Source organism: Propithecus coquereli, unplaced genomic scaffold (genome assembly GCF_000956105.1).
Source record: "Propithecus coquereli isolate 6110/MARCELLA unplaced genomic scaffold, Pcoq_1.0 Scaffold188, whole genome shotgun sequence".
In the NCBI taxonomy this organism is placed as follows: Eukaryota; Metazoa; Chordata; class Mammalia; order Primates; family Indriidae; genus Propithecus; species Propithecus coquereli.
This window is the reverse complement of record NW_012143634.1, coordinates 3,177,181-3,182,922: the sequence shown is the minus strand read 5'-3', so window position 1 is coordinate 3,182,922 and position 5,742 is coordinate 3,177,181. Positions and strand designations below refer to the sequence as shown.

General features: G+C 45.3%; 1 pseudogene across 1 annotated transcript in view; it reads left to right on the top strand.

The window, feature by feature from the left end:
* The first annotated feature begins 288 nt into the window (after positions 1-288).
* The window catches only part of LOC105809034, a 66,622-nt pseudogene continuing 61,168 nt past the window's right edge, over positions 289-5,742 (top strand). Inside the window, exon 1 of the transcript XR_001137414.1 lies at positions 289-1,868. The product of XR_001137414.1 is annotated as a transmembrane 7 superfamily member 3 pseudogene (transcript). The remainder of the gene's footprint in view (positions 1,869-5,742) is intronic.

The window sequence follows — 5,742 nt, the reverse complement described above, 5'->3', positions numbered from 1 at the left end:
GTCACCAGCTCACAATTCAGCACCCTGACAGATGATTGGGAAAAGGCCATGAGGTGAGCACGCCCGGGGTTAAGAGCTCGAAGAGGAAACCTCTCGCTGGAGTGGAGGATTGCTGCAGGCCGCTCGCCCGCGACTGCGGGGCTGGCAGGCGCGAGGCGTCTGCACCTGGCGAGCGATGGCACCGGGCGGGAGCTCCCCGGGGTAGCCGGGGCGAGGCTGCTGGGCCCCAGATCGCACGCCCGCCCCACTCCCCAACCTTGGCGTTGGCCCAGCCCGGCCCAGGCCGCTATGGGGCTCCTGCGGCTGCTGGTCCTGGCGGTGCTGACGTCGGAACGTGGGGTGGCTGGTGGAGGCGAGGCCTCCGGGAACTCCAGTGAGGATCTTCTTGAATTTTCTCTGGGGAAATTTAGATACTTGAAACTCATCAGATCCTTTCAGAGGAAGCTATTTTGCATCATATTTCAAGCAATGTGACTTTTCTTATTTTCCAAATACACTCACAGTATCAGAACACAACAATTTCTTTTTACAGGACTCTCCTTCCCAATGCCTCGGAAACAGGCACTAACAGAGGGCTGGTTTCCATTCTTAGACCAGAGCAGAGTATGTGCACTTGGTACTTGGAGACTTTAGATGCAGAGCCTGTTCACAATGTGACCGTTCCACTCTCCTACTCGGAAAGAGATCCTATCCCTGGAGGCTGTAATTTGGAGTTTGATTTAGGTATTGATCCCGACATTTACTTGGAGTATAATTTCTTTGAAACGACTATCAAATTTGCCCCAGCAAACCTAGGCTATGCAAGAGGCACAGATCCTCCGCTACGTGATGTTGGGGCAGGCCGGGACTCTAGGTGGAAGTTGCAGTATGATGTCTATCGGTATTTTCTGCCCGAGAATGACCTTACTGAGGAGGTGTTGCTAAAGCATCTGCAGAGGATGGTCCGGGTGTCCCAGGTGAAGGCCAATGCTGTCAAGGTGGTAATCCTAACTGCTGATGATAAGACAACCGTTTCCTTCTCCTCCCTCCCTGGACAAGGTGTCATTTACAATGTCATTGTTTGGGACCCATTTCTAAATACGTCTGCTGCTTATGTTCCTGCTCACACGTTTGCTTGCAGCTTCAAGGCAGTGGACGGTAACTGTGCTTCCCTTGGAAGAGTATCTACCAAAGTGTTCTTCACTCATTTTGCCCTGCTTGGTTTCTTCATTTGTTTCTTTGGACATAGATTCTGGAAAACAGAATTATTCTTCATAGGATTTATCTAATTGGGATTCTTCTTTTATATACTGATTGCAAGACTGACACCCATTAAGTATGATGTGCATCTGATTCTGACAGCCATTGCTGGAAGTGTTGGTGGAATTTTCTTGGTAGCTACATGGTGGTGATTTGGAATCCTCATGCTGTGCATGCTATGTATTGGACTAGTGCTGGGGTTCCTCATCTCGTCGGTGACTTTCTTCACTCCACTGGGAAACCTAAAGGTTTTTCGTGATGATGGTGTGTTTTGGGTGACTTTCTCTGGTATAGTTATCCTCATTCCACTAGTTTTCATGGGCTGCCTAAGAATACTGAACATACTGACCTGTGGAGTCATGGGTTCCTATTCGGTGGTTTTGGCTGTTGACAGTTACTTGTACACAAGCCTCTCTCACATCACTTTGAACGTACTCAGGAGAGCACTCAACAAGGATTTCCATAGCACTTTCACAAACTTGCCTTTTCAAACTAACGACTTTATTACCCTGGCAGTCTGGGGGATGCTGGCTGTAAGTGGAATTACACTACAGATTCGAGGAGAAAGAGGGCAACCGTTCTTTTCTCCCCACCCGTACAAGTTATGGAACCAATCCAGTCTCTTGAGAGCAAGAACTTACTATGCGAGAATGGCACCAAGCCATATATGAGGGATCTGCCCTTATTACTTCCCACTAGGTCCCACCTCCCAACACCGCCACATGAAGGATCAAATTTCAACACAAATTTTGGAGGAGGCAAATATCCAAACCATAGCAATCAGCTTCACAATTCATAGTGACCACAAAATAAAAGTAAGCCAAATGCTATGGAGAAGCACATCAATTCTTGGTATTAAAAGAAGAAAGATTCCAAAGACACATATCATCTCATCCACAGATAAGAAATTTTAAGCTTAAAGAAGGAGGTAGTGCAAAGAGGGAGACTGTGGTCTTTTTATTTGTTGTCATTTTTCAGCTTAGAAAACCAAGAGGTGATATCTGTACATATTACATTGCAAGCTTCTGTAGTTGGAAGCAACAGAAAGCAACTTGCTGTAAATCAAATCAAACCTAGGGTGATGTAACATTGTAAATACTGTATATATAAATATTGAGCAGAAGAAAAAAAACTGCCAGATCTCATGAGAACTGGTACAGGGAACTGAGAATCTGTGAGAGAATGACTGCTCTTTGACATCAAGGATATGAGATTGTTTTCTCTGTCTTTGAAAAATTGGATTGGTTGTGTCTCTTGGGGTTCTCATGGGCTATTGGTCTGTATGTGTGTGGTGTGATGGGATGGTTTCTAGAGGAAGAAGAGGCAATGGACTGGCAAGCTCTTTTCCACTATGTATTGTCATTCCAAAATCATAATATGTGTTTAAAATTCTGACCTCCAACTGAAATGAGACAGAGAATTTGTGTGTAATCCAGAGAAACCAGAAACTAATTTAGAGGGCCAGAATAAACTGGGGACTGTGATCAGAAGGAAGAACAATATTTCTTCTGAGTTCTGTCTCACTAACATAGCAAACACATTTGTTGATAAAAAATGTTTTTCAATAAAATGCCAAAAGTAATAAATGAAAAACTATTCCTAATGCCTCTATTAGGTAACTTCAGCAGTAAAGGGAAGGCAATTTAGGGGATATTTTTCAAGAGTCCTTAACTGCAAAAAAACTATTAAAAAGTCATATATAAGGTTAATATATGAAGAGTGACCCAAGAAGCTAGGGAGAAAAGCCATGTCTTTTAATCAATATGCTTACCACTTTATAGAAGGAACTTATTTCTATGAAAGCTCGGTGCCTGTTCCAACAATTACATTTTATTTTAATTAAGAAATATTCTCTTTCATAAGACATTGTGAATGGTATATTTGTTCCAAAATGGAGGCCAATATATGGTACCTATGATTATATGATCAATACCCACTAGCTGGCTAGTTTAGTTAATCATAAAGATAATTTGCTCATTATCAAAATAATGATTTGATGTCACTGATGGCCATTTTCTTTAGCCTAAGACCAAAGCACATGAAATGAATGTTTCAACTTCAACTATCAAAAATTAACTTTGGAAAAAACAGGAAACATAAAGGTTAGAACCAGACCTATGTACTGTCTGATGTTATACAATAAAAAGTGCATAGCACACGTATGATATTCTTACAACCAAATGTTTAACTTGAAAGTAATAAGACTTATAGATTTTATTTCTAGTTTTCAGGAAATACAAGGGATAGAAGAACAAATTAATCACATCACCATGAGGAAACAGATACAGATGTTTCTCTGACTACGACGGGGTTACTTACCAATAATCCCATCGTAAGTCAAAAATATCACAAGTTAAAAATGCATTTAATACACCTAATCTTGGGAACATCATAGCTTAGCTTAGTCTACCTACCTGAAGTGTGCTTAGAACACTTACATTGGCCTGCAGTTGGGCAAAATCATCTAACACAAAGCCTATTTTATAATAAAGTGTTGAATATCTTATGTAATTTATCAAATATTGTACTGAAAGTAAAAAACAGACTGGCTCACTGCCACTGCCCAGCATGGCAAGAGAGAATCATACATACAGACTATCCTCAGCCCAGGAAAAGATCAAAATTAAATATTGGAATTAGGGTTTCTACTGAATATGTATTCCTTTTGCAGCACCTTAAAGTCAAAAAATTGCAAGTCAGAGGGAGGAGCCAAGATGGTGGACGAGAAAAGTCGCCAGTCAGAGTGTCTCTGCAGAAAAGACGAATTTTAGAAGAAAGAAAAAAAAAAATAAGCCAGCAGAGAAACATAGATCAGGTGAGGGTCGAAAGGAAGGGTGCCTGAAACTACAGGAGACTCCACGGGAAGACGTTGCAGAGGAGAACTGGAAGGAGAAAGGTCCCAAGAGGCTTGGAGACCAGCGACAAGGGTGGGTGGAGCGGTTAACTTCCCCCTCCCTTGCATCTCGGACTGCTGGTGGGCTCCTGAGTGGCTGGAGAGACCTGCCGACACCAGCCCAGGGATGGCTGCTGACAGTGAGCAGTGGCCTCTTGCGGACTCAGTGCCGGGCTCCTAGCCCCCTCGGGGCACCTCCCCTGGCCCAGACCCGAGTCTATTGGCAGACACCATAGAGCTCCATTCTCTCCTTCCCCGTCCCTACCCATGGGTGTGCAGAGAGACAATTTAGCCATCACACGGAGGCATCTCCAAGGAACGGGACCTTTCCTTTTGGCGCCCTACAGCAGACTGAGGGGTACTCAGACTGTGAGTTCCCTACCCACCAGCCGTCCCAGGTGCTGCTTGCCTGGGGACTCCAGGAGAGTGGGGAAAATCCCGAGGTGGAGTGAAATCAATCCAGCTTGGGCACCCTGTAGGTGATTTAAGACCAGCACCTCTCCCCCTGGCAGGTCAGGGATTGATCTCCAGGGTCCAGGGGACAGGCCTGCAGACCAGACCCCGTACACCCAGGTCAGGATTGCACTGCCCCGGGGCACATAAGAGAGATCTGTGAAAGAGCCCACTGAGGAGTGTGCCTTCAGGAGCAGATCAGCGAGCCGGAGCGGCAACCCTCCACCCAAAAGAAGGTTGTGCACTCAGCTCAGGCTACGATCCTGGGTAGGGAACCTCCCAGCCCACGTCACAGCCAGTGGAGATCCATCGGCCTGAGTTCCCGCTTGCGGGCAGAGGCCTGGGAGTGGCCATGGAGAGGGGGAGAGTGGAGGGGAGTGAGACCTGCTCAAGAGTGCTGGACTTAGACAGCCCCAGCCCCCAGGCCCAGACTTTCAGGTGAGTGGAGCCATTTCAGCCCCTCCTGGCAGCTTTGCACAAAAACAAAGAGTAGACCTTTGACCCTGTTAACAGCAGTTGTGGAACCTGAGGGCAGGCTTACCCAATACAGGCCCACCCAGACTCACTCTTCCCACTGAGGTGGAGAATAAGGACACACCTGGAAATCCCAGGGCCTCAGCCACCTCCCGAGGCACAAGAGGGCCTCTCTAGAGGGATAAGAGCTAGCTACAGGACCCAAAAACAGCACTGCAGCTCGCTCCTCCCTGCAAGTGCCACCTACTGACAGAGAGGTAATCTTGCACACCCTTTTAATGCATCTACTGATTCATGATAAAGGGTGTGGTCAAATCTCACCCCAAAACACCACCTACTGGCTCAGAGACTAAACAGGGCATGTCATTATCCAAACGAAAATTTAAAGGCAAGAAGGAACAACTGATCCAGATGGGAAGGAACCAGCGAAAGAACTCTGGAAGTATGAAGACTCAAACAGAAAGCACACCCCCAAAGAGGAACAACAGCTCCCTAGCAATGGACATTAACGAAACTCAGAACACTAAAATGACAGAAGAAGAATTTCAAACATGGATTGTAAGAAAACTGAATGATATGCAAAAAAAAATGGATGACCAACACAAAGAAACCACAAAAAAAATCCAGGACTTGGAAGAAAAATTCACTAAAGAAATTGAAATATTAAAGAAAAATCAAACCGA